At 34.6% G+C, this 12,034-nt stretch overlaps 1 long non-coding RNA gene across 4 annotated transcripts in view; it reads left to right on the top strand.

Annotated features, from left to right (window-relative positions):
* Window positions 1-12,034, top strand: part of LOC117680156 (uncharacterized) — a 97,184-nt gene that overhangs the window by 49,063 nt on the left and 36,087 nt on the right. For 2 of the 4 annotated variants that reach the window (XR_015729147.1, XR_009621186.2), the window contains exons 4-5: window positions 5,843-6,089; window positions 8,638-8,688. This is a non-coding gene — a long non-coding RNA (uncharacterized LOC117680156). Of the gene's footprint in view, window positions 1-5,842; window positions 6,090-8,637; window positions 8,689-8,877; window positions 8,914-12,034 lie in introns of all 4 variants that reach the window. The other 2 variants (XR_009621188.2, XR_009621187.2) reach the window with 2 other exon arrangements.

The raw sequence follows: 12,034 nt of genomic DNA, 5'->3' as shown, positions 1-12,034 counted from the left end.
ACTATACAAACCATGAAGTTTCTAATAAAATATTATGGTTGGCTCTTGTGGACTGCCTCATTTGCACTTAAAACAATTGTTTGATGACATTGCACCATTAAATATAGTCACATGGGATTTTCTCTTAATAAATATCCTTTTGTTGATTGATTTATGCTATAAAATGTTACCATGAAGAAGTAAGCCAAGGATATGATGGTGACAACTTTCTGGATACTTTTTTGGACCCTGACCATTGCCATGCTGGCTGTGACTAAATGAATATTGAGCGCTCTGACTGTATGTAAAAGACCATGTTTCTATTCCTTGAACTACTCCATTGACAAATCTATCTGCAATGCAGAGATAAATTCCTTCCAGTCCTCACAATGAAACAGTAGGCTATAAATCTGTTGAAGAAACCTTGTGGTGGTTCTTACGTTTCATATATCGATCTTTTCATTAAAAGCTAAAGGGGCACTAAATGATCTAAATCTGCTGATTACATACAGATGGATTAACCTCTGCTAAAACTACTATGAACATCTTACAGGTGTTCCAATACTTATATTTAAAAGTGGCTGCAGCAACAATCTAAGAAAATATTCAGGCTACAATCTGGCTGTTTAATGTTTCAAGCAAATTGTGTATAATGAAGCGAGGATATGAAGAAAGATATCAAATTTTCTAATTTTGGGGAAACAACATTATAGCAAAGAGCTTCATTTTAGTGTTGGGATAGGAATGAATATGAATTAATGTTTCCAGAATATTAGTACATTTCAGAGACTTAGCCTCTATCGGACCTATCTTTCATTGTGTCAATAAACAGCACATTCGTACACAAGTATTAATGAAATGTAAAGAAAAACTTTGAATGAGAAAGCTGAAAACATGGTAGTATTTAAGAACCTTTTTTTGTCTGTTAAACTTTCAGTGTCTGAAAAAAATCATATACATTAAAATGTAGATTGATATCATTTAAATAATTAAAAGTTAAATTTATCTAATTTATAACAAGTAGTTGAATGCTACTAGTTACATGCAGAAAGATATGCTGCAACATTTCAGAAACATAAATGCTTTTGTGGTACTCTTTTTAAGTACAAATAAATACATGCATTCATTATATAACACTGTTTAAATCTGTTTAATATAGATATAAAGGTCTGAGGGGCTTTATTCAATAAATATAACTCTAACCATGTTCAGCCAAACATGTTTGGGTTCATATGAAAAGTACACCAGAAATTAAAGCAGGAACCAGGGTTGTCAAGAGTATATAGCCAAAATGCCAAGATAGCAATAGCACTTAGACTTATATACCGCTTCATAATGCTTTACAGCAGTTTACAAAGAGTCAACATATCTGGGTGCTCATTTTATTATCATCAGAATCATGCAAGGGTGGGTTAACCTTGCTGCTCGGAAATGAACTCCTGGCAGTGAGCAGTGAGTTAGCCTGCATTCTAGCCATTGTGCCACCACTTCCACCTGTTATTATATGCACAATAAAACCCATAGATGTATCCATATTTGAAAAAAATATGACAAATTTTGTTAGACTGACATTAGTATAAAACATAAAACAAGACATGTCAGTTCATACAAAAAACAACAACAAACCAACTAAGACAATCCTTTAATTAAGACTCAATCAAAAGATCACTGATTTATAATTAGGTTAATGATTTCTAAGACCAGGTCATAGATGGCTATAAATGAGAACATACTTAATAGAAATAACAAATCTACATTTTTACTGTTTATTATTTTTATATTTTACCACAAAGTCATCCAGCTGGTTTTTCATATTAAGGTGGGATTAGAAGTCACAGTGTCCTGGTTTCCTGGTCAATTTTCAATATATAATATATTATAATAGAAGCAAATAAACACTTGAGAAAATGTCACTGTATTTCATGTTTCTCAGTAAATGCTCTTTCTAGGAATAAAAGGCTAATTTAGATAAAATAAAAAGACTGCATAGAATCCACGCACAGGAGTAGCTTTATGATTTTGACAACATTAAGTAGAGTTAAATGATAATAGAAACAGATGATATTTGGATAGTTGAAGAACTACAAAATGAACAATCAGTAGGTCAAGAGCATATTTTTTATTAAAGAGTTTTATTTATCCCTCTATTTAATTAGTTGAACTCAGGGAAGAAAACAGAAATCAAAACAGTTCGTTATCTAAATTGATTAAGGAAAAACTCACTTGAGATTCATATACACATCTGAATACCAGCATATGGCACACACCCATGCCAAAGCTCTATTTTAGACTCATGTCAATTCGAAAGTATTTTTTTGTGCGTTCTGGAACCATTACTAGAAATTGGCAGCCATTTTGCCTTTTTGAGGGAAGAAATCCATAACCAACAAGATAGCTTAAAATAAAAATGCTGTATGTACGTACACCTTCTAAAAACCCGGGGAAAACCCACAAAAATCACAGTTCTGCTCACAGATAAACAGAAGTTTATATCATTGCCTCATTCAATATAGTCTTTGTTTCACTGCCAAAATGTCAAATTCAGCAGCTATCAAAATTCTTCCCATCCGTAAATTCAGCAAATCATTAGAAATGCCAGTATGAAAGAAGAAAAAATTATTTAAACTTTAAACTATCAAGCTAGATCTTTGACTAAGTTTCTAATTTAATATGGAGTCACAGCAGATCCAGTTTCCTGTGAAGCAAGCACATTCCCTCAGCATATCCAGTATACTGAATACAAAAAGAATGGGAAATGAATCTTATTTCAACACTAGTCATTGGACAGTGTGCTCCATCCCTTGATCAGCAAGCTGGTGGTATTGGCACAGATTAAATAACTTTAGGTGATGTAGGAGGACTGGTGGGAGGCTGCTTGCTGTCTTTCCCCAAGATCTGCAGCAGTTGTTTTAGGCTGCTTACTGGTAGGTAAGTCCTAAATCCCAGAAACTCCTTGAAAAAAATGGGACACTCTGCCAGTACTTTTAGCTTACCCCATGCCTTTTTCATATACAGAATTGTAACTTTACTAATGACTATTTTTAAATCCAGTGCAAATCCTTTTAAATCTACACTCTACATTTGGCAGCCAACAAATGTGCATGAGGCAAACATTTGCAAAATCATATGCTTTATTTAGACCTTACGAATAAGTAACATCTGTTCCTGCTGATGGAAAATATCCTTTTGGTCACCAAGGGATCAGAGTCACATGTTAGTCCAGGAAAAGCCTTTGTGAACCACAAGTCAGATAGACTCATCACTCAGCACCTAATAGATATATACCAAAATGAAGCCAACATTCCTGTCCAAATTGGGAGGTAACAAAATGTTCTCTAGAGGATGTCACAACCAGACAATAGAAAGGAAAGAAAATGATTCTATTTGTTATTATTAGGAATTTCACTTTCTCGCTCTCTCTTTCCCCATTCCATCATATGCAAGTATTGTTTATTGTTAGCTGAATTGCTTTCATTGTTTTAGTGCATATTACAGCTCTACAAATGATGACTAAAAGCATACATCCCATTCAAAAAATTGTGGGATAGTTTTAGTAATTTAGAAAAGTTAAGATTTAATAGAGAATTGAATTTATTTATTAGATGCATAATTGGATAAACTTTAAATCTAAAACACAGTAGACTAGAAGACTAGAAAAGAAAGTTCAAGAAAGAGCATCAGATTATCTTATTTTTCATTCAAAAGAATTAGGCAATCTATGACATACTGTAACATTATTTAGCAAGTGAATGAGCAAGCTGAAAAGAAATAATTCTGCATATATATCCCTAATATTTTATTATCACTGCTCTCTCAGGCAGGATTAGTATAACTATAGAATTTTTTTGAGGCCCTGTTGTATTGTTACATCTGTGAGTACTGCCAAATTAGGTGGATAAATACCTTTGATGTTATGTAACAAATCAGACTGTTACTGGCTGATCCTGATCTTCATCCAAAGTAGCTTCTTAGGTCTCTGAGTGGATCTACACAACTATTTAAAATTTAACTAAAGGTGACAGCTTTGTAAAGACTTGGAGGCAGTATAATAAGGCTCAGGAAACAGAAGTGGGGATATTTTAGCTGCTTCTTATAGTCTGCATTAACTTGCTTTCGATTGCATCTAATGTATGTCTTCATGCATCAAAGGGACTCTTCAAAATCACCCTTTTAAGCCTTCATTAAAGTGATTGGTGATTTTGAAGAGTCCTTCTCCATTCTTGCATATAAGCATATTAAAAAGCAAACCAAAAAAAGCGCAAATTTTTGCAAACTAATTTCTGCAACTATGTAAAAAGTATTAAAAAAACTTCATAGAACTGCAGAAATTAGCTTGCAAACATTTGGTTTTTTGCTTTCCCTTTTTCATATGTTAAAATGCAATAATGGAAAGAATAGATATTCAGGGATAAAAGAGAAATGGAGTGATTGACAAACTATTTTGTAATTACAAGGAATCATTAATTAGTCCAGGTGTTCTGCTTTCGAGAGAGTTGTTGATTATACATCATTGTATTAATTCTGGCTCATTTGAAGGATATATTCATGTAAAGAATGGCAAGTATGTCAATTTCAGTTACTAACATTTTTTCACTTAGAAAATGGCCAAGATAGTTGGATTTGATTTCTTATTTAAATTAGTAATAAAAATTGTATATATTTTTTGTATATTTTCTCAAGCATGCACAGTGTAATTTGAGTTTTTTCTAATGTGTTAATTTTGCTATAAAAATTAACAGTAATTCAATTTTGTAGAGTATGTATGTAATTTCATGCATGTTAATATTTTATATTATAGGTGAACTGCCCTGCAAAATTAAAAAAGGCTCAACTTTTGAATGTGAATTAGGTTTCCATTTTTGCATTAAAGACTGCAACATATGTTTGCAAGCAAATATGAACTAAACAATTCTTTTTCTGTCTATAGTTTCGATCACATTTTTCTTATTATTCTAACCAATCCTCATTTTTATCATTCAGTCTTGCTTCTAATTACTTTATTCTTTCAATGCTTCCTTATGTCTTCTATACATCCATTGATCAACTAATAGAATCAATTGTCTCTCCATCCAGTTTCAGGAATGGAGGCCTTAAATCTTGATTTCCTTTCTTAAATTATTACTAACATGATACACATATAACAACTTCCTATTCTATAGTTTGGTTGGTTTTTTTCTTTTCTTTCTTTTTTGTCCTATCCCCTCATTACTGCATCAGAAATTCAATTGATTTTTTTAAAAGATTACTCCCATTAATATCTTATAATAACATCAAGCAGGCTTTTGCCCTTCTGCTCCACAGAAGGTTTCTGTTCTCCCTGAGCTCGCCTTAGGACACCTGTGTTATGGTTTGACATAAATTGCATTCATTTTTTTCTTAAAACAGAAGGAACTGTTTATAGCATTCTTATGCATGGGATACAAGGTCCTTATACCTTAGTTTTGAAGTACAAAAAGGATGCATGTAAATGTTTTAACTTTCACTGCAGAATAATGCCCTACAGCCAATTGTCTGCAGACTCCTTGGCTTCCCATGTTCAGTTAAATTCCAAAGAAAGGCAAGGTGTTTTCAGAATGAAAACTTCTTTTTAATTACCAAAAGAATCTTATCATTAAAAAAGTCTTGTAACTTTTATCTGAAATTTTAGAGGTTAGCCATGCAAGAGATCATGTTTCATTCTGCTCTAACATAATCATCAGTATACAGGTACAATACATCATTTTAGATTTCCAATCTTATTGTGAATCTCTCCTCTTATTAATTTTTGGACTTGTAATCCAAAATATGTAAATGGTCCCTGATTACTCACACATTTATTAATTTGCTCAGTTAATGCAATCTTCCTCTGTTTTCTCTTTTTCAGAATCATAAACGGAGCACAACAGACTCAAAGGCAGTTTTTGAGCCTTCAAACACTATTGGAAAGAAAATGGGATTGTTATCTTGCTATTATCAATATTGATTTATAGTCTCAGATGCTGACCTAGAAAGCAGCAGACTGTGAATTTTAGTCCCACCATAAGGATGAAAGCTGACTGGATGACTTTGGGCCAACCACTCTCTCTCAGCCCAATTTAACTCACCATGTTTTTGTAAGGAAAATAGGAAAGGTAGGAGTATTATGTATGTTTTCTGTCTTGAGTTGCATATGGAGTAAAAAGAAAGTGGGATAAAAAAATCAGATAAATAAATGAACAAATAACATCATGGATTTAATAGGATTTGGTTTTGGTTTTGGTAAAAAGAATATTTTTGCAAATTCTTTGCCATAGGTCTCAGCTAGGAATTTCATAATAAACTTAGGAAAATAATGTACCAACAATTCATTGGTAATAACTCACCAATGAAGGCAAATATACACGTCTCAGAAAAGGAAACTTAAAAGGGAACTGTTTAAAGTAGACAGAACTGAACTGGAAACAGATTACTGACAAGTTTAATAAAGAACTATTAAAACAAACATGGCATTTAGCCTAAATATGCATTCATTGGTATGTATAACAAGGAAAGTGGATAGTTTCTCAAAGATGGAGCATCTTCACCAACTATTATCCATCTACAGACATTCAATGAAACAAACTGAATATAGACTTAACCTTTATAAGGTCCAGAGTTGATGGTATTTTGTGACTTCATTTCAAAAGAATCTCAGAAGCATGCATGTGTATGTGTATGTATATTGTATATGTATGTGTGTATGTGTGTATATGTGTATATGAGGGAATCCTATAACTGAAAACGTCTTTTGATCCAACTGTCAGTTACAGACACTTTTTGTAGATAGGCATGGTCAGGATGTTCTGTAGAGGCAATATCAAGGATCAATACAAAACTTCCAAAGATTCTCAATATGCTCTTAAAACAGTTTGCAATGCGAAGCCATTGCAAATTATTTTCCAGACAAGTAATGAAGGGAAAAAACATAAATACTTCTTTCTCATTTTTACCTACTGGCAAAAGTTTAACATTATTTTCAAAAGTCAGAAGTTATCCAAAAATAATTTAATTTAATTTAATTTAATTTATTGCATTTCTATGCCACCCAACTCCCAAGGGACTCTATTAGAAGACTAATGTTACCACTTGCAATTTGGCTTGGGTTATATGAGTGAAGCAAAAGAAAGCCAAACTACCTACAATAATTCTTTATATTTTAAGGCATGATATTATGCTTCATTATCAATATGAGAGGTTCTTAATTCTAGGTTATACCATCTCAAACCACTGCCTTTCTAGTCATTCTATAGTCATAACCCTAAATTGCCCAGAATCACTCAGGACATTATGATAGGTAACAAACAAACAAATAGCAAATAAATAAAGTTAGTGATATAATCATGTGGGTAACACTAAAAATAGTATTTATTTGTGCTAATATGTAAAAGGGCATAGAATTGAACTGGCTAATTTTGACATATTTAAACAAGGCTAAAAAAAGGAGAGTATATACATGTATTTAAGGGAAAAAAGGCTGAAATCTCTGTTAAAAAACTCCAGCTTTTAATGGTTTCTTATTAAATCAGTCATTGTTTTTGGCTAATAAAATGGAAAATGCTTTATGGATTTATAACAAAGCAAACTAGGGTTGCATGAAAAATAACTTTCAGCGATTGAGTACAGGTGGAGACTTGTTTAAACTCCAAAGACATAAAGTCTTAGTATGTATGACTGAAAAAGGTAACATGGCACAATAAAAAATCTTCCTTTCTTCAGTCATCAATCCACTGGGTATTCCATGTCAAATATACGCTACAACAATTTACAGTAAAAGTACACAGTGGAAGTGCCAATGTTAACACTCCTTAGGATTGGAGAGGGTCCAGATTTTTCTCGCCAATATTTAAGACTCACTGAAATGTCTTTTCCATTGGAAGTGTCAGCTACAACATGCTTTGCTATATTTGGCAACACGGGTATGCCAAGCATAAAGTCCAGCGAGCCTGATGTACATTTTTATTTTAACCATGATGAATTGTGCTTCATTTGTTTAAGCGCACATGGCAGTTTTAGTGTTCCTACTATAAATTTTGGCTAACTTCTATTGACATGCTGTATTAAACTTAAAAAAACAAATTACACTACAGCCATTTTAATTGACTAAATGTGTCAGAAACACAATAAGTATAACATTAAAGGTCAAGACCTCAGACTATACTATAATGGGTGTTATGGCAAATGTCCAAGTTTTTTCTTCTTCTTCTCCCTTTCTTTTTCTTTGGTACATTTCATTTTTCACAAATGTTTGGCACAAGGCAGGCATTTAACATTCTTGGGTGCTTCACATTTGATAAAAGAATTCTTTTGTCATCTGTGACCAGATTATTTGAAATTTTCTGTTTTTAAATGTCGGTTGCTTATGGTCATCTATAAACATACTCTATGAAATGATATACTCATTTGGAAAGAGGAAATAATTATTTATGCCATGTAATGCAATTGAAAACTGGAAAAAACATGCTTAGAAGACATAATTAAATAGGTGAGATATTTCATAGTTCTGGCCAAAAATATCTTGGCAATAAATCATTCCTAGAGGATTTTACTAGAATCTCTCAGTTTTGATTCATGCCTTTTATATTAAGTGCCTGATGTACATATCTTCCCAGTTTTTAAATTGAATTTGTTTGGACTGATATTTCTTAACTTGGTATCCTATAGATATGCCAGGATGTCAGATTTTCAAAACAGGAAACAGGAATCACATTATAGGTGAGAAAGGACAGTGTATAAATACATGTATGTATGTATGTATGTATGTATGTATGTGTGTGTGTGTGTATATATATATATATATATATATATATATATATATATATATATATATTTATATATATATATATATGTTTTTCTTCTAGCCAGGTTTTCCCTACGTAGCCAAGGTTTTTTTTTTTTTTGTAGCTCCAGCTCAGTAGAATCTCATCTACTCGGTTCTGGGTAAGAAAATTTATATATATATATATATATATATATGTAGGTCTTTGGTTATTCGGGTTTTCTCCCACGTAAAATTGGAGGTGTCTTGGCAACGTTTCGACGAAGTCTCCTTCGTCATCTTCAGGCTGGTGTTCTCGGCTTCGTGCTTCTAGGAGCAATGTATGTGATCGCAGCTGTTTCTTCCTTTTAACTGCCAGTGGGAGTGTGAGCTGATTGGGTGGGAGCTTGGCTGTGTTCTGATTGGGTGGAGGTGTGTTCTGATTGGTTGGGGGTTTGGCTGTGCTCTGATTGGATGGGTGTGTGTTCTGTTTAGGTGGGGGCTTGGTTGTGCTCGGGTTAGTCTGAGTAGCAAGAGATTTGAGCTGGTGAGCTGTGTTGCTGTTGTTTGGCTTCGTGTTCGTGGCCGTGCTATCTCTTCATGTTGGGTGTCAGTCTGCTTCATGTATGGATTGGAGGGGTTTAAAGTGGCTAATGATGCAGCTGTGGTCTGGCTTCTGGTCTGTGGTTGTGCCTGATCATCAGTGTGGGTTTGAGTCTGCTTTCTGCGTGGATGTGTGGTGGTTACATCCTGTGTGGCTCTCGTGAGTGTGGGTCTGGTATCATTCTTTGTGTTAGGGACTCGTTTGTCAATAAGGGCGGGTTTCCAAATGGCTGGCAGGCGGGAGGTATCATCTTGTTTATTCATGCTGTGTGGACGTTTTTCTATCTCGATGGCTTCTCTGATTATTCTGTTGTTAAAGTGTTCCGTTTTGGCGATAGTTCTGGTCTTTCTAAAGTCAATATCATGTCCTGTGGCTTTGAGGTGCTGGACCAGGGAAGAAGTTGGTTCCTCTTTTCTAACTGAGTTCTTGTGTTCTTCAATGCGTGCACTTATTCTTCTGTTGGTTTGTCCGATGTATGTGGTGGGGCAGGTGGTGCAAGGGATTTCATATACTCCTTGATTTTCTAACTCAATTTTGTCTTTGGGGTTTCTTAGGATGGTGGATATTTTTTGGTTTGTACAGAATGCTGTCTTGATGTTGTGTTTGTGGAGGAACTTGCTGATTCTGTCTGTGGTGCTTTTATGTATGGGAGGAGGGCTTTGCCGTTTTCTTGTTCTCTGTCTTGGATTTTAGTGGGGGTTTCTTTTTGGATTAGGTTGGTGATCTTATTTCTTTGGAATCCATTGGATGTTAGTACGTTAGTGAGGGTGTGTAGTTTGGTTTTTAGGTGTTGTTCATCAGCTAAGCATTTTGTTCTGGAGATGAGTCTTGGCTACGGAGTTGATCTGTGCTGGGTGGTGGTGTGAGAGTGCGTGCAGATAGCGGTTTGTGTGTGTTTTCTTCTGGTAGATGCTGTGTCGTAGGGAGCCATTGGATTTTTTGTAGACTAAGACATCCAGGAAGGGAAGTTGGTTGTTCGTTTCTGTTTCCATGGTGAACTGTATTTTGGGGTGTAGGCTGTTGAGGTGTGTGAGGAAGTTCTCCAGTTTTTCTTTCCCATGTGGCCAGATTATGAAGGTGTCGTCTACGTATCTGAGCCAGAGTTTTGGTTTGTGATCAGATTTTTCTAGAGCTTGGGTTTCAAAGTGAAACAGCTGCGATCACACACATTGCTCCTAGAAGCACGAAGCCGAGAACATCAGCCTGAAGATGACGAATGAGACTTCGTCGAAACATTGCCAAGACACCTCCAATTTTATGCAATTTTATATATATATTCCTAATGATGGCTTATCACTGTTAACTGCATTTTGATTACCCTTCTTGAAGCAGAGGCAGAGGCAGATTTTTTTTTCTTATTTTCCTCCCCAAAAGCTAGGTGCGTCTTAAGTCCAGAGCATCTTGTAATCTGAAATATACAGTAGTTTCCTTATCAATTTTTCATCTGTCTCTAATAGTATATGATCAAGTATTGTTGGTTCTTTATAGAAACCCCATATTTTTGCATCTTTCTCATATTTCGATTGTATTTGCAGGGTTAGGATTAGCCATGCTAGGTCCACCCCTTAGTTTTGTCATTCCTGTCTGGTTTTAAGTCCTCTTTCTTCGGTTAAGATGTCTTTGTAGGATACAACTTTTTCCAAGTTGACAATATTTGGATGTATCAATGCTTCCATTGCAGAAAGCCAGACTGGTATTTTCCTATAATTTTTTGATTTAACTTTTTTCCTTACTAAAAATAAAGCATTCCTCACATACTGCCTGTTAGGATATGGTTTGAGCCTAACAAGTTGTCCAGGCAATATATGTTTTCTGTGACTTTAATATGAATATGTATTATGTGACTTTAAAGTTTTACTGCTGATTCATTGTAATGCTGAGTCATGTTGTAATTAGATAATCACTAGTTGTAAATGTATTTAAGAAAGGTATTGTAAAGTATTCAGTTGGTGATATGCTACCATTGTGTGAGGAGTTGCATCCATTGTGCTATCATCGGTTGGATGGATCTGCTGCCATCGTGGTTTGTGAACCAGAGTGAGTTTGTTATTCTAACCAACTACTGTTTGTGTGGTAAGAGTTTTTGTATCACTGGACTGATTTTATTGGCAAAGACTTGGATTGATTTCATTTTTCATTTCATTTTCATTTTATTAAATTTGTATACCGCCCTACTCCCGAAGGATTCAGGGCGGTGAACAGCCATAAAATAAAACATATAAATACAAAATTTAAAATGGAGATAAAACAAATTAAAGATTTAAAGACTATGAGATTGTTTCTTCACTATAAAGTAAACTTTTGATAAACCAGTTTGCACATCTCTTATTCATTGCTCTCAGCAACGTTTCTCTGTGCTTTACACTCTGCTGGTTGGTAACACAACAACAATATTCTTAACAGTGCCTTTGAAATTATCTATGTACTGTATCCCTTCCATACAACAGAAAGTAATATAATAATTTTCTATGCCTCATATTTATCCATTCTTTCACCCATGTAAGTACAGATGCTTGGTAAAAGAACTGTCAGCCCTGGAGGCCGTCTTTTCTTTTGGATCTTCAGGGCTGCCACACTTTGTCTGTGGGAAGCTGGGAGGGGGGGGCTGCTTGGAGTTGGTAAAACCATAACAACATTCTTTTGTCTGAGAGTCAAGGATGTTCAGCCTGCACCTGGAGTGGTGTGACTGGGAGGCATCT

The sequence above is a fragment of the Pantherophis guttatus genome, chromosome 8 (genome assembly GCF_059756535.1).
Source record: "Pantherophis guttatus breed Tessera chromosome 8, ASM5975653v1, whole genome shotgun sequence".
Taxonomy (NCBI): Eukaryota; Metazoa; Chordata; class Lepidosauria; order Squamata; family Colubridae; genus Pantherophis; species Pantherophis guttatus.
Note: the sequence above shows the minus strand (reverse complement) of the source record. Positions and strands in the feature narration are given on the sequence as shown.